Source organism: Ranitomeya imitator, chromosome 6 (assembly GCF_032444005.1).
Source record: "Ranitomeya imitator isolate aRanImi1 chromosome 6, aRanImi1.pri, whole genome shotgun sequence".
Classification (NCBI taxonomy): domain Eukaryota; kingdom Metazoa; phylum Chordata; class Amphibia; order Anura; family Dendrobatidae; genus Ranitomeya; species Ranitomeya imitator.
This window is the reverse complement of record NC_091287.1, coordinates 342,244,134-342,261,595: the sequence shown is the minus strand read 5'-3', so window position 1 is coordinate 342,261,595 and position 17,462 is coordinate 342,244,134. Positions and strand designations below refer to the sequence as shown.

General features: G+C 43.1%; 1 protein-coding gene across 1 annotated transcript in view; it reads left to right on the top strand.

The window, feature by feature from the left end:
• KCNG2 (potassium voltage-gated channel modifier subfamily G member 2) overlaps positions 1-17,462 on the top strand; it is a 391,592-nt gene that overhangs the window by 243,337 nt on the left and 130,793 nt on the right. The window lies entirely within an intron of this gene.

Sequence of the window (17,462 nt, the reverse complement as noted above, 5' to 3'; positions counted from 1 at the left end):
CAGCAGGGATAGTGATTGTCAAGATTCGAACCTGACAGCTCTTCCTTCTGAGCTATTTAGCTCGCTAAACAGTTCCGTGCTAAACCCAAATACTTGTACCTATGTTGTTGCTGATGTCTCCACCCTCAGTTTTCTGTTGGTTACCACCCTGAGTTCTTGATTGGCTCATCCTGATTATACACCCTATTTAAACCTGTCCTTGCTCTCATTTCCTTGCGTGATTATTGAGCTACCTGCCTCTAGTCAAGTTCCCTTCCACCTGATATTCCCTCAAATGGCACTACTGCTCCTTGTAAACGACTTCTGGCTTCCTTGACTACGATTCCTTCCTATTCCTTCAAACGACACTGACGCTCCAGGTAAATGACCTCTGGCTTCCTTGACTACGATTCCTGTTTCTTCCTTCAAACTACATTGCTGTTCCTGTGTACCGACTCCTTGGATATCCCAGACTAAGCTACCTGCCGGTGCTGCCCCTAGTGGTTGCAATATGACTACTCCAACCAGGTCAGTCCATTTCAGGGAAGCTGGTCAGAATTGATGAGAAGATGGATGGAGATAAATACAGGGCAATCTTGGAAGAACACCTGTTACGGGCTGCAAAAGACTTGAGACCGGGATGTAGGTTCACCTTCCAGCCAGACAACGACCATATAAATACTGCCAGAGCTACAATGCAATAGTTTAGATCAAAGCATATTCGTGTGTGTGAATGGCCCAGTCAAAGTCCAGAGCTAAATCCCCTAAATCCCTTGGAGAGTTTCAATTACTTGAAAATTGTTCACAGACGCTCTCCATGCAATAGCACTGAGCTGCAGCTCATGTGCAAAGAAGAATCTGCAAAAATTTCAGCCTCTAGGTGTGTAAAGACTTACAGCAGTAATTGTAGTGAAAGGTGGTAATACAAAGTATTGACTCGGGGAGGCTGAATACAATTGCACATCATAATTTCCACATTTATATTTAGAAAACCATGAAACATTTCCTTTACACTTCACAAATACTTGCTTCATAGTGTTGTTATATCACATAAAATTCCACTAAAATACATTAAAGTTTGTGGGTGTAATGTGAAAAAATGTGGAAAAGCTCACAGAGCATGAATGCTTTTCCAAGGCACTTTTGTGGCAGTACTGTTTTAAGCTGCATGGCAATATTTATTCTTACTATTTGGCAACATGTGCTATACTATGTGGGAAGTGAGAGGCTGCATTGCATGTTGTGCATTATAACATGTTACTACAGTGATAATTAAAGGGAACCTGTCATGTCAAAAAATGCTATTAAAGGGAACCTGTCAGCAGATTTTGCCGCTATAAGATGCGGCCACTGCCTTTTAGGGCTTATCTACAGCATTCTTTAATGCTGTAGATAAGCCCCCGGTCCGACCTGCAAGTGAAGAAAAATAAGTTATATTATACTCACCCGGGGGGGCGGTCCGGTCTGATGGGTGTCGCAGGTCCGGGTCCGGCACATCCCATCTTTTTGCCATGCCGCCCTCCTGCTTCATCGCTTCCTGGCATCGGCGCTCCTGCGCAAGCGTACTTCTCTGCCCTGTTCTCTGCCAACAATTAAGCCACCGTGCTTCTCCACCATGCTAGAATATTTGGATCACATGGTTTCCTGCTGACTGTAGTAGATTCCTGTAAGACACGTGTATTTAAGATGCAACTCATCATAAAAGTTGGGTAGTTTAGGTCCTTGAAAACTTTCTGAATGAGTTGTCTAATCAAACTGAACTTAAAAATGTAGTAAATGTAATAATAATAATATTAGCAAAAATCTCAAATTAGAAATGTAGTGTAGTTCTTCTGATAAGGTATGACGTTTACTACCTATAGAAGAGAGATTAACTAATGTATCCAAATAACCTGGGAACTGGGATGCAGAGTACACAAGGCTCTATCTAAACAGCATAGATTATTGCATTCAGTCCAAGGACGCTGTCTGCCAGTCCTTTGTTTCCCTGTGCAGCCAAAGTGTATTCAATACTTGTTATTGTACATTTTTCTCTTGACTATTATGGAGACAGACTTTCTTTTTCATAATGATGTTTGAAAAAAAAAGCACTTACCTCCCCCTCCTATTATTCCCAATGTGTAAATGACATAATTAAGTCAATATAACTCTAATTACTGTGAGCTTAAATGGAAAGAAAGAATAAAAACATTTCATGCACTCAGTAAAGCAAACAGACACTTTCTGACTGCTAAATCTTTAGTTTTAAGCTCATCTGTGGTTAGGAGCTCTGATAAGTACTCTAAAATCCACAGCAAACATAAAAGCTATACAAATGACAGCAAGATAATGGGTTCACTTAAAGCTTCTGCCTGTATACCTACTTAAGCTTTTTATATCTAAATGGACCGAAAGACTTGTTTTCATGGTAAAAAGTATGTAGCTTCAGTTCATGGAGGCTTATCTAATTTAATGTGCTGTCATTTAAGTATAAATATGCAAGTAGATTTATTGTCAGTGCAGATCCTCATATGTTTTTGGATTATAGGATATGGTCTTAAATGCATTGCAAGGCTAGATATTGTAAAAACAATCACCTTCAGCTTTTACTACTTATTAAAATTAGCAACAGTTCTTGGGATATTAACAATTTCCTTTTCTTTTCAGCTCATTGCCTGGGAGACCAACCATTACTGCTCACTGACTTGGAAGCAATGCTGAGGCTAGCTAGGATTAGGAGGTAACAGCCAGTGATTCTGACCTGCTTCAAAATAGTGCTTGCAAGCACAATAGAAAAGAACTTGTAAGCACTGAGCATAGTCTGCTTTCTAGAAGCAGTGGTAGGTCTCAAAGGCGACAAGCAGTGCTCAATAGAAATGTTAATTTCTTAGGTACGGCTGAAAATGTTAATAAACCCCAAATTGCTAAATCACTTACATATACAACACTACCTGACAATATCCATTTATGAAGAGGGGCATAACGCTTTAAAACAGGTAAAAATTATAGGTGTAGAATAGTTGATGCCACTATTCCTCCGCTCAGTGAATGATTGCTATGCTGTTCTGTGGAAACTGTCTTGCTGAACTGTGTCTTGATTGACAGCTAGGTTGTTCAATACTGTGATGGGCTGTTAGTGCCTTGATTAACAGCTCAGCTGTCCAATCTATGACTGGGGCGTGCGGGACTTTCTGCAGGTGTTCAGTGTTCTGGTAATCGCATAGCTACTTAACTGGGATGTCTGCCCCTGATCCCAGCCAGACGTAGTTGTGCTTCTTGGTGAGTGTTAACCTAATTCTGTTGCTCTGAGTTCTAATCTTCTGTGGCCTGACCCTTTGGACCGTGTTCGGACTACCCCTTTGTTTTGTCCTTCAGCTTTTGCTCCGCTATCTCTTGTTATTGACCCTGGACTGTGATCTGACTTACGGCTTTGTCTTTTCCCTTGGTTATCTACGCACTCTGTCAGTATTGACCCCGGAACGTCTGACTCTTCAGCCTCACAACTTGTCCGTCAGTAGTAACTAGCATCACAGTTGAGTTGAGTGTGCGAACTGTGCAGATTTAGACATTACAATAGAGGCCTAAACATGTTGTCCTTGCAGTAGGACCGAATATGGCCCTGTGCTTGTACTGGTGACATAAAACAAAAAAAACTATGCAACTGTTTTGGGTTCTTTTTTTCTACACTAAAGATTACGATTAACCAAAAAAGAGAATTTTCTGTAGACTGTCAGCACCTTTTTACATAGTAACATAGTAACATAGTTAGTAAGGCCGAAAAAAGACATTTGTCCATCCAGTTCAGCCTATATTCCATCATAATAAATCCCCAGATCTACGTCCTTCTACAGAACATAATTGTATGATACAATATTGTTCTGCTCCAGGAAGACATCCAGGCCTCTCTTGAACCCCTCGACTGAGTTCGCCATCACCACCTCCTCAGGCAAGCAATTCCAGATTCTCACTGCCCTAACAGTAAAGAATCCTCTTCTATGTTGGTGGAAAAACCTTCTCTCCTCCAGACGCAAAGAATGCCCCCTTGTGCCCGTCACCTTCCTTGGTATAAACAGATCCTCAGCGAGATATTTGTATTGTCCCCTTATATACTTATACATGGTTATTAGATCGCCCCTCAGTCGTCTTTTTTCTAGACTAAATAATCCTAATTTCGCTAATCTATCTGGGTATTGTAGTTCTCCCATCCCCTTTATTAATTTTGTTGCCCTCCTTTGTACTCTCTCTAGTTCCATTATATCCTTCCTGAGCACCGGTGCCCAAAACTGGACACAGTACTCCATGTGCGGTCTAACTAGGGATTTGTACAGAGGCAGTATAATGCTCTCATCATGTGTATCCAGACCTCTTTTAATGCACCCCATGATCCTGTTTGCCTTGGCAGCTGCTGCCTGGCACTGGCTGCTCCAGGTAAGTTTATCATTAACTAGGATCCCCAAGTCCTTCTCCCTGTCAGATTTAACCAGTGGTTTCCCATTCAGTGTGTAATGGTGACATTGATTCCTTCTTCCCATGTGTATAACCTTACATTTATCATTGTTAAACCTCATCTGCCACCTTTCAGCCAAAGTTTCCAACTTATCCAAATCCATATGTAGCAGAATACTATCTTCTCTTGTATTAACTGCTTTACATAGTTTTGTATCATCTGCAAATATCGATATTTTACTGTGTAAACCTTCTACCAGATCATTAACCCCTCTGTGACCTTAGACGTACTATCCCGTCGAGGTTCCCCTGGGCTTATCTGACCCTGGACGGGATAGTACGTCATAGCCGATCGGCCGCGCTCACGGGGGGAGCGCGGCCGATCGCGGCCGGGTGTCAGCTACTTATCGCAGCTGACATCCGGCACTATGTGCCAGGAGCGGTCACGGACCGCCCCCGGCACATTAACCCCTGGCACACCGCGATCAAAGATGATCGCGATGTGCTGGCGGTGCAGGGAAGCACCGCGCAGGGAGGGGGCTCCCTGCGGGCTTCCCTGAGACCCCCGGAGCAACGCGATGTGATCGCGTTGCTGCGAGGGTCTCACCTCCCTCCCTGCTCCCTCCAGCCCCGGATCCAAGATGGCCGCGGATCCGGGTCCTGCAGGGAGGGAGGTGGCTTCACAGAGCCTGCTCAGAGCAGGCACTGTGAAGGCTGCAGCGCTCCATGTCAGATCAGTGATCTGACAGAGTGCTGTGCAAACTGTCAGATCACTGATCTGTGATGTCCCCCCCTGGGACAAAGTAAAAAAGTAAAAAAAAAATTTCCCAAATGTGTAAAAAAAATAAAAAAAATATTCCAAAATAATGAAAAAAAAAAAAATATTATTCCCATAAATACATTTCTTCATCTAAATAAAAAAAAAAAACCAATAAAAGTACACATATTTAGTATCGCCGCGTCCGTAACGACCCGACCTATAAAACTGTCCCACTAGTTAACCCCTTCAGTAAACACCGTAAGAAAAAAAAAAAAAAAACGAGGCAAAAAACAACGCTTTATTATCATACCGCCGAACAAAAAGTGGAATAACACGCGATCAAAAGGACAGATATAAATAACCATGGTACCGCTGAAAGCGTCATATTGTCCCGCAAAAAAAGAGCCGCCATACAGCATCATCAGCAAAAAAATAAAAAAGTTATAGTCCTGAGAATAAAGCAATGCAAAAATAATTATTTTTTCTGTAAAATAGTTTTTATCGTATAAAAGCGCCAAACCATAAAAAAAGATATAAATGAGGTATCGCTGTAATCGTACTGACCCGAAGAATAAAACTGATTTATCAATTTTACCAAACGCGGAACGGTATAAACGCCTCCCCCAATAGAAATTCATGAATAGCTGGCTTTTGGTCATTCTTCCTCACAAAAATCGGAATAAAAAGCGATCAAAAAATGTCACGTGCCCAAAAATGTTTTCAATAAAAACGTCAACTCGTCCCACAAAAAACAAGACCTCACATGACTCTGTGGACCAAAATATGGAAAAATTATAGCTCTCAAAATGTGGTATTGCAAAAAATATTTTTTGCAATAAAAAGGGTCTTTCAGTGTGTGACGGCTGCCAATCATAAAAATCCGCTAAAAAACTTGCTATAAAAGTAAATCAAACCCCCCTTCATCACCCCCTTAGTTAGGGAAAAATAAAAAAAAATGTATTTATTTCCATTTTCCCATTAGGGCTAGGGTTAGGGCTAGGGTTAGGGCTAGGGCTAGGGTTAGGGCTAGGGTTAGGGCTAGGGTTAGGGTTAGGGCTAGGGTTAGGGCTAGGGTTAGGGCTAGGGCTAGGGTTAGGGTTAGGGCTAGGGTTAGGGCTAGGGTTAGGGCTAGGGTTAGGGCTAGGGTTAGGGTTAGGGCTAGGGTTAGGGCTAGGGTTAGGGCTAGGGTTAGGGTTAGGGTTGGGGCTACAGTTAGGGTTGGGGCTAAAGTTAGGGTTACGGTTTAGATTACATTTACAGTTGGGAATAGGGTTGGGATTAGGGTTAGGGGTGTGTCAGGGTTAGAGGTGTGGTTAGGGTTACCGTTGAAATTAGGGTTAGGGGTGTGTTTAGATTAGGGTTTCAGTTATAATTGGGGGGTTTCCACTGTTTCGGCACATCAGGGGCTCTCCAAACACGACATGGCGTCCGATCTCAATTCCAGCCAATTCTGCGTTGAAAAAGTAAAACAGTGCTCCTTCCCTTCCGAGCTCTCCTGTGTGCCCAAACAGGGGTTTACCCCAACATATGGGGTATCAGCGTACTCAGGACAAATTGGACAACAACTTTTGTGGACCAATTTCTCCTGTTACCCTTGGGAAAATACAAAACTGGGGGCTAAAAAATAATTTTTGTGGGAAAACAAAAAGATTTTTTATTTTCACGGCTCTGCGTTATAAACTGTAGTGAAACACTTGGGGGTTCAAAGTTCTCACAACACATCTAGATAAGTTCATTGAGGGGTCTAGTTTCCAATATGGGGTCACTTGTGGGGGGTTTCTACTGTTTAGGTACATTAGGGGCTCTGCAAACGCAATGTGACGCCTGCAGACCAATCCATCTAAGTCTGCATTCCAAATGATGCTCCTTCCCTTCCGAGCCCTCCCATGCGCCCAAACGGTGGTTCCCCCCCACATATCGGGTATCAGCGTACTCAGGACAAATTGGACAACAACATTTAGGGTCCAATTTCTCCTGCTAACCTTGGAAAAATACAAAACTGGGGGCTAAAATATAATTTTTGTGGAAAAAAAAATATTTTTTATTTGCATGGCTCTGCGTTATAAACTGTAGTGAAATACTTGGGGGTTCAAAGCTCTCACAACACATCAAGATGAGTTCCTTAGGGGGTCTACTTTCCAAAATGGTGTCACTTGTGGGGGGTTTCTACTGTTTAGGTACATTAGGGGCTCTGCAAACGCAATGTGACGCCTGCAGACCATTCCATCTAAGTCTGCATTCCAAATGGCGCTCCTTCCCTTCGGAACCCTTCCATGCGCCCAAACGGTGGTTCCCCCCCACATATGGGGTATCAGCGTACTCAGGACAAATTGGACAACAACTTTTGGGGTCCAATTTCTCCTGTTACCCTAGGGAAAATACAAAACTGGGGGCTAAAAAATAATTTTTGTGGGAAAAAAATTTTGTTTTATTTTTATGGCTCTGCATTATAAACTTCTGTGAAGCACTTGGTGGGTCAAAGTGCTCACCACACCTCTAGATAAGTTCCTTAGGGGGTCTACTTTCCAAAATGGTGTCACTTGTGGGGGGTTTCAATGTTTAGGCACATCAGTGGCTCTCCAAACGCAACATGGCGTCCCATCTCAATTTCTGTCAATTTTGCATTGAAAAGTCAAACTGCGCTCCTTCCCTTCCGAGCTCTCCCATCCACCCAAACAGTGGTTTACTGCCACATATGGGGTATCAGCGTACTCAGGACAAATTGGACAACAACTTTTGTGGTCCAATTTCTTCTCTTACCCTTGGAAAAATAAAAAATTGGGGGCAAAAATATAATTTTTGTGAAAAAATATGATTTTTTATTTTTACGGTTCTGCATTATAAACTTCTGTGAAGCACTTGGTGGGTCAAAGTGCTCACCACACATCCAGATAAGTTCCTTAGGGGGTCTACTTTCCAAAATGGTGTCACTTGTGGGGGGTTTCAATGTTTAGGCACATCAGTGGCTCTCCAAACGCAACATGGCGTCCCATCTCAATTCCTGTCAATTTTGCATTGAAAAGTCAAATAGCGCTCCTTCCCTTCCGAGCTCTCCCATGCGCCCAAACAGTGGTTTACTGCCACATATGGGGTATCAGCGTACTCAGGACAAATTGGACAACAACTTTTTGGGTCCAATTTCTCCTGTTACCCTTGGTAAAATAAAACAAATTGGAGCTGAAGTAAATTTTTTGTGTAAAAAAGTTAAATGTTCATTTTTATTTAAACATTCCAAAAATTCCTATTAAACACCTGAAGGGTTAATAAACTTCTTGAATGTGGTTTTGACCACCTTGAGGGGTGCAGTTTTTAGAATGGTGTCACACTTGGGCATTTTCTATCATATAGACCCCTCAAAATGACTTCAAATGAGACGTGGTCCCTAAAAAAAAATGGTGTTGTAAAAATGAGAAATTGCTGGTCAACTTTTAACCCTTATAACTCCCTAACAAAAAAAAAAATTGGTTCCAAAATTATGCTGATGTAAAGGAGACATGTGGGAAATGTTACTTATTAAGTATTTTGTGTAGACATATCTCTGTGATTTAATTGCATAAAAATTCAAAGTTTGAAAATTGCGAAATTTTCAAAATTTTCGCCAAATTTCCGTTTTTTTCACAAATAAACGCAGGTACTATCAAAGAAATTTTACCACTATCATGAAGTACAATATGTCACGAGAAAACAATGTCAGAATCACCAGGATCCGTTGAAGCGTTTTGGAGTTATAACCTCATAAAGGGACAGTGGTCAGAATTGTAAAAATTGGCCTGGTCATTGACGTGCAAACCACCCTTGGGGGTAAAGGGGTTAATGAATATGTTATAATATTTTTGTGACACAAAATTGTGTGAGAAATGCAAAATTACAGTTTAAAATGATTGAATGCCAAAATAGGGCACTTCTGTCTCGTCCCCCTAGAAGACCTGGAGTTAGGTGGTCACATCAGGTAATAAATCACAGTTCTTCTTTAGAGATGATGTGATTTGTGTTCCATATTAAATGGGTTTAGTTTCCTCTGGTGATGAAGAAGTTATTGACCCTTTCTGTACTGGTCAGAAGCATACAGCTCCATTTCAGCTGCTTCTGATCTGGTCATTACCTCTTCCTATAAAAACTGGTCAGACCATCTTGTCCTTGCCGCTGAATGATTGGTCTTCCTACGATGTGGGTTAAAGCTAAGTGGTTGAAGTAGAGTTTGTGGAAGTGTTCTGTGGTTTGCAGTAGTCTGTGTGTATTTATCTACTGACCCCTGTTCCCATTTATTTATCCTCCTTATTGTTGGTTAGTGCTTTTGTATGAGAGAGGTTTCCTGTTATCCCGGTTTTGTCTTTGTGTTTTGTTTACATTACATTTCTGTACCATGCCTCATGGGGTGAGGGAGGGGACAATTCAGGGTTTAACAAGAGCATGTTCAGAGACTCAGGCCTCTCTACCTTCAAAAGTATACCAGGTACAGGGATAGTTAGGGTCACAATTCCAGGGACAGTTTGAGGCCACCCCTTTCTTACCGAAGACCGTCACACCATGACATTTTCACTGGCCCCACATTTTCTCTCTTGGTTTGAATACCATTGCAATTCCTGCCAAACAGACTGACCAGAACCTAGAGTTGGGATTGTTATTTCTCTCCTTCAAGGAGATCCTCAATCCTGGGCCTTTTCACTTCCATTAGACTTTCTGTCTCTCTAGTCGGTTTATGTTTTTTTTTTTTGTGGATCTAGGCCTCATGTGTGATGATCTGGACCGTGTCTCTCTTGCTGAGTCTAATTAACGTAAGCTCCAGCAAGGAGACCAGCCTGTAGAGGCATTCTGCTCAGAGGTCCGTAGATGGGCCACTGACACCCGGGAGAACGATCATGCTCTCAGGAGTCAGTTTTGTCAGAGTTTGTCTAAAAGACTAAAAGACCCACTAGCGCTTTACGAAACTCGTGAGTTGTTGGAGGCTGCCATGGCTCTGACCATATGTATAGATGCCTCAGGGATAGACCTGTTGTGACTCCTCCCCCATGGTATTCCCTAAAACTGAGTTCTCCCTATATGATCTAAAGAACCGATGCAGTCTGGAGGGGCCTCCCATCTGTAGGAGTCTCTTGCGATTCACTGCAAAACGGGGTTGTGGTTTTTTTCTGTGGTCCAAAGGTGCATTTCTTCTCCTTTACTAAAGCACAAAAAGCTGTCAGAAATCTTTTAACCCCAGATTGTGTGGAGGATAACAACCTGGATGTATACATCTCCTTCATATGTGTATCTCAGTTTTTCTTTCCCGCAGAAGTGGTTATTGGTATGAAAACTGAGAAAATATCCTCTTGCATAGTGGGGTGGGAGCTAATATGGTGGATGTTCGGTTCGCACGGTACATCGGTCTTTTTGATAGTACTCTGGCAAAGCTCATCCCCATATTTGCAATTGACTCTGCACCTCTTGATCAGGGAAATTTTACGCAAGTAGTGCATAATCTGAATCTGTGCATAAGGGCTCTTCACAGTGAGATCCTTTCATATTATATTTGAAAGGTCTCCCTACTTCTATTGTGTAAGGCTTTCCCTGGCTAGCTGTGCATAATATGGTTATTGACTGGCAGTCCAGAGAAATAGTCAAATGCAGTGATTTCTGCAAAAATGACTGACTAGCTATCATAATTTTTACTGTTTCCACTAAAACCATACCTTCCTTTCTGTCTGATTTTGTGGATGTGTTTTCAGAAAATGGGTACCAGGAACTGCCTCCCCACCGTGTGTATAATTACCCCGTAAACTTGCTCTCTGGAGCAAAACTACCCAAAACCAGATTATGCAATCTGTTTGGCCCTGAAAGGCAGGCCATGAAGGATTACATTTCTGAAAGTCTGGATAAGAGACATATTACACCCTCTTCTTTGCCCATAGTGGCGGGGGCATGCATCCCAGTTTAAATTTTTGTGAGTTAAATTGGTTTACTATCTGGGACCCTTTTCCTCTCCTACTCATTCCTGACTTATTTAATCACTTTGTTGGGGCAAAATGTTTCCCTAAGATGGACCTCAGGGTAACCTATAATCTGATTAGGATCAAGGAGGGGAATGAGTGGTAGATTGCCTTTAACACTCCTGAAGGGCATTATGAAAACCTTGTCATGCTCTTTGGTTTGACCAATGCCCCTGTTGTTGTCCAACATTTTGTTAGCAACATTTTTTATCACCATGTGGATAGATTTGTAGTGGTGTATCTTGACGATATTTTAATATACTCACATGATCTCAAGTCACATCAGGTACACGTCCAGCAGGTGTTTCAGGTTTTGAAGGGTAGTAAACTGTATGCCAAATTAGAAAAATGTGTATTCACTATACAAGAAGTTCAGTTCCTGGGTTTTTTAGTGTCTGTGGCAGGTTTCCCGATGGACCTTGATAAGCACTGTGCAATTCTGGAATGGGTCAGGAATTTTCTGATTTGAATAAATGCCTTTCCACTGCTCCTCTACTTATTCAACACAGTATATCCCAACCATTTATTAAGGTTGATGCCTCTGAGGTGGGGGTAAGGGCTGTGTTGTCTCAAGGATGATCCCCTGATAGGTGGCATCCATATGCATTCTTCTCTAAAAAAAATTATCATCTCCCGAAAGGAACTATGATGTAGGTAATAGAGAACTTTTGGCCATCTACTTGGCTTTTCAGAAGTGGCATCACTTTTTGGTAGGGGACAGTCTACCCTGTCACTGTCATTACTGATCATAAAAATCTGTTATTCCTCAAATCCACTTAACTTCTTAATCCTACACAAGCTAGATGGCCTTTGTTTTTTACCAGGTTTAATTTTTTGGGCAATTACTGTCCTGGGATTAATAACATCAAAGCTGAATTTCTTATCTCAAAGTTTACCTAGGAGTGGTTGTTCAGATGACTGTCCTTATTTTACAGCAGGGGTGGGGAACCTTTTTCCAGCCGGGGGCCATTTGGAAATTTCTATCATTCAAGGGCCACACAAAAATGATCACCTTGAAAATTACCCTGATATATTTAGTCAATTAATTACGTTAACTCACCCATAATGTGACGGCTGGAGCTGCTTCTCTTTGGTGCAGCTGTGATGTTAGGTGATACTGATCATGTTGCTTCTCACAACTGCTTTTCCAGGTTTGTGTTGGGCAGGAGAGCAGTCAACTTTTTGTCATAATAAGTTTTGTAAATCATATACATCACATAGTATACGCTGGGACTACTGTATATACATCACATAGAGGACGCTGAGACAGCTGTATATACACCACATATGAGAAGCTGGGACTGCTGTATATACATCACACAGGAGACGCTGAGACTGCTGTAGCTATATCACATAGAGGACGCTGAGACAGCTGTATGTAAATCACATAGGAGACACAGGGACTGTTGTATATACATCACATAGGAGACACAAGAACTGCTGTATAAACATCACACAGGAGACGCAGGGACTGCTGTGGACATGGAGCGCCCCCAAGGGCTAAGGGTACTCGGTACCGAGTCCTTCGGTTCTCAAGGGGGATGTCACGGTGGCTGACCTGGTCTGTGTGCCTCGGGAGGTTCGTTGTAAAAGGGGGAAAGGTCTTTAAAGGGGAAATGTTCATGACGCCACCTGTGGTATTCGACCAGGGTGACCGACGCTGCTTAGGGGTCCACTGGGGTGATGTTATGGCAGCTAGATGGTATAACTTCCCACAGGTGAAGTGTGTCCCCAGGGCTTCCCAGTGTGTGGATGGTGAATGGTGTAAGGTGCAGTGAAGAACGAGGACACAAGGTTGCAGTCTCTTTACCTTTTACTGAAGGCTTCAGCATCCACAGACCAGAGCACCTCTAGCGCCTTGGTGCAGTAGTACCTTACTGCTAAGCCTCTCATAAGGTCCTCACAAATGTTGTAGATGTTATCTCTCTCTGTCCCCCAGATGGATAGGACAAACCCGTATGACCGCTGGCGTGAGGCTTTTTACAGGGACTCTATCATGCCCCGGCCTCTCGTGGGTGCCACCTTGCCTCCTGGATATAGGGCAGATCAGTAACTTGCAATTAGCTGTCCTGCCGGTCTCTGGATCCAACTTTGGGGTCATGAACAGGATTTACTTAAGCCTGAAAGCCGGGTCATGTGCACCTAAGAACTGTGCCAGAATTGTGCTTGAACTGTGATTTACTATGTATTGCAAAAGACCGCCAAAACCGCCGCCATTACCGCACCACGAGGAGCGCAGGAGAAGAAGGGCGTGCCATCGTAGGCGTGAGCTGATTGAGAGCGCGAAAAATAATGGCCGCCCAGTCTAAATATCTCTGTACCTTGAGGACGTGTCCGTCAGCAGCCGAGATCCGCCTCCTGATCCTCAATGGTGGGCGGAGACAAAGAAAACAAAACCGCCCCCGGAGAAGAGAGCGGGAAAAGGACCAGGAAGGAGCCAGCCACGAGGGCGACGTCATGGCGAGCCACCCGGAACCAGACAGTGGGGTAGAGGCCAAGGACTCCCCCAGCCACCTGGAGAGACACCGCAGCCAGGCATCACCCGTTGGCCCTGACTTCCTGCAGGCTGGCGTGGAGGAGCTAATCGACCGGCTCCTGCAGATACGGCTGAGCACTATGGCCCCATGCCGGACGACGCCTGCGGAGGATCCACCAGCGCCGCCTCCAACACCGCTCCCTGCTTCACTTCCAGAGTCGCTGCCCGCACCGCTGCAGACTCCGCCGCCAGTGAAACCGGCCGGCACCGAGGACATTGATGCGGCAGGTAAGGATGTCGACCCTGCCCTGGTGACCGAGGGACTGCTGATAGGCCCCGTAGCAGCGCCACCTCCCCGAGGTACCAGCCGTTTCCAACATCTTGAGCCTTGGGACCAGGCCACGGGAATGGAGAAATTTTATGAAGGCCCCAATTGCGCCCACCACCCTGCCAGGTGAGCTATATGCAGAGCGGACAGTGTACCGATGGGTTAACCCAGGTCCTGTGTTAACCCAGGTGTCAGAGTGTCGGGTGTCAGAGTGTCGGGTGTCAGAGTGTCGAGTGTCGGGGTGTCGGAGTGTTGGGTGTCATGGTGTCGGGTGTCATGGTGTCGGGTGTCATGGTGTCGGGTGTCATGGTGTCGGGTGTCATGGTGTCGGGTGTCGTGTGTCAGAGTGTTGGGTGTCAGAGTGTCGGGTGTCAGAGGGTGAATTTCGCATGCGTTTTACCCGCAGCAGGGAGTTGCGGAAACTCTGCGGACATAGCCTTAGAATTTTTTTTCTTTTTTCTTGCTTTCCAATACACCACATGATAAAATAGATGGTGTTATTCAAAAGTACAACTCGTTTTGCATATAATAAGCCCTCACACTGTTATGTTGAAATAAAATAAAGTTATTCCTCTTGGAAGAAGTCGCTGAAAAAACGAAAACACAAAAATGGAAAAAAGCAATGTCGGGAAGGGGTTAATATAATAACTTTTAGCATGCAGTGCTATATCAGAAGTTAACGCATGAGGGATGGCTTTATTTCAAGATAATATAATAATTCTCCTCCTTTAAGAAACATTTTGAGTTTCAAGGCATGGTAAAATAGGTTATTAAATCCAAGCTAATTTACCCAAGAGAAAAAAAGAGTTAGTCGGGATATAATATCTTTACAGCTTCATAAATTCGTAAATGGTCCCAGTAAAACCAATGTAATAAATGATTTTTCTCAAACCCAGCAGAGAATACAAAGTCACTGCTTATGGTTAGGGAAAGTGCACTTTTATCATAAATTCTAAAGCATTATCTCACTGCCCGACCTGTAAAGTTATGGAACATTCTCCCAAAAGATTTGGTAATGACTGTAAGTGTGAATAGGTTTAATAAAGGGTTAGACATCTTCCTTGTAAAGCACAATATACAAGGTTACTAAAAGAGTGATGCAGGAATCTGTTCGATTTACATTATGGATCAATTAAGAAATTTTTTCCACTTGATGGCGAACTGCATCAACTAGGTTTTGTATATAAAAAAAATGTTATTCTTAAAAACATTTGAACTTGATAAACCCTGGTCTTTCTTAATCGTTCTAACTATGTAAGTATACAATTAAAATGTAGCTCTATAAAATGGATGAATAATAAGCAAAAGTAGCAAAGAATGTGGAAATAGTATGATAATGTAAAACAATGAAAGATTCAAGGATGTGCTGTGATAGGAAGTGATAAAATTGCTGGAAACGAGAAATTAAATTAGCTCGCATGAAGCTGCAGGGGATATTGATAGTATACATTAATCTGATAGGCAAATTCTATAGAGAAGATGAAAACGCACAAGTAGAGAGTGATTACATGAGAGATATTGATGGTGCTGGGGCAAGTATAAGCCTCACACAGTATTCATAAAATAATATGCTTATATTTCTTTATACAGACTCATAACTGCTTATCTATCCTAACCGTATCATTTTATTCCACTAGTAATAACCATGTCTATAGTTGGTAATGTTTGAAATAACTTTTATCAGTGGCATATTGTATAAGAGAAAGAAACAGGAACAGTTAGCATCTCTAGGTAACTACAGATCTGTACACATTTCTGTGCAGAAGAATTTCAGTGAATGTAATATTTAGTAGGTCTGTCAGTAGAACAACCATACCCATCACTACACACAACCTCAAATTCATTAAAGGGGTTGTGCAGCCTGAGAGTACAAGTCTGCAGTCACTCTATGTGCGTGCGCTGTGAGGATTCTCCTGTGTCGGTGCCGGGATTAGGCAGGCGTGTGACCACAAGTACGTGATTTGCATACAAGCGGTCACATGCCGAATAGACATACGTGGCCTCCCTCAATACAAGTCTAGTCGGAATGTGTCTGGAAGTATGCAAATCTGATCTTGTGGTCTAATTACTGCCTGCTCATGGCTCCAGTATAGGCGAATCCTTGCAGCACGCAGAACGCTGTGTATAGATTGACTGCAGACTTGAACCCTAAGGCTGCAAACCCATTAAAACATTACTCACAGTACTTCTTGGAATGTTTCTGGATTTAAATTGTGCTTAAAAAACATTTATTCCTATAATAGGCTGGTTTCACATTTGCGGTTGTGTCCGCAGCTTTTTGGACGCATACATCTGCATGCGTCTTGCTTTCCTATCTTTTACATTGTAGACGCAGGTGCATGCGTTTGCTTACGCATGCGTTTTTTTTTGCAGTCTGCTGCTGGGCGTGGCTAACGCACCATGTTAGAATTTTTGTGGTGGCAAATTTCCACCGCCATACACATGTGGATGCTTGCGGAAGGAGTGCGTCAAATAAACGCATTACAGGCTATGGGAATGCATGCAGACTATAACTTCTACTGGGCATATGCAATATTTTAGAAGCAGGTGCAGTGAAGAGGACCATGAAAATAACTTGTCAATCAAACTAGGTGGAAGACGGTAGAGGAAGAGGCAATTTGCATATTTAATTTCCCAGAGGAGCATTGCACGGCGAATAAGCCTCCTTACCTTGACAAGCCAGCAGGTATGTAAATACAGCAGAAATGCTTCGCAGGGAGACCAGGCAAGGATGATGACAGTTGTAGTTAGCACCTGGGAATAGTGCTAACTCTACTGCTTTTCCCAGCTGCCAGAGCATTTAATTCTGGTATGTGTAATGATTTTTAGGGTTGATGTCAGCTGCATAATGTCAGCTGCTATCAATCCCTGGTGTAAGTAATGGAGAGTTGTCTATCAGACACCCCCACTACTAGCCCAGACCTGGTGAGTCCCAGCGACTCTGACGAGCGGTGACGGTAGTAACAATACCGCTCTTTACAGTCGCCGAGCTCAGCACAAGACCCGGAATATCTGAAGAGCGGTGACGTTACTGATGTCACCGCTCTTCAGAGTCACCGGGTCTCGTGCTGCGCAGTGGAACCAAAAGTGGCTGTAGGCAAAGTTTATGGAGCATCAGAATGACGTTCCATAGCCTTTGGTCATCTCAATCCCTTCATTGTCTACGAGATCCAGTTATGTAGGTAAAGTAGCTGCTTTTCTTGGTACTGCAACTAAAACAATAAATAGGACCAAGCTGTAATGCTGGAAACAGCTGTAATTATATGTTATATAGTCGTGTTACACTCCCCTCACTTCTTGTAACCTACAAGTGTACAAAGATATTATACAGCCACCATGTGACAAGTGGGCCTGTGTAACTTCAAATGCCAGGGCTGAATTTTAGTCCCAGTCCGGCCCTGCTCTATGGGGTTAAGGTCAAGCGAGTTTGCTGGCCAATCAAGCACAGTGATGCTGTTGTTTTTAAACCAGGTATTGGTACTTTTCACAGTGTGGACAGGTGCCAAGTCCAGCTGGAGAATTGAATTT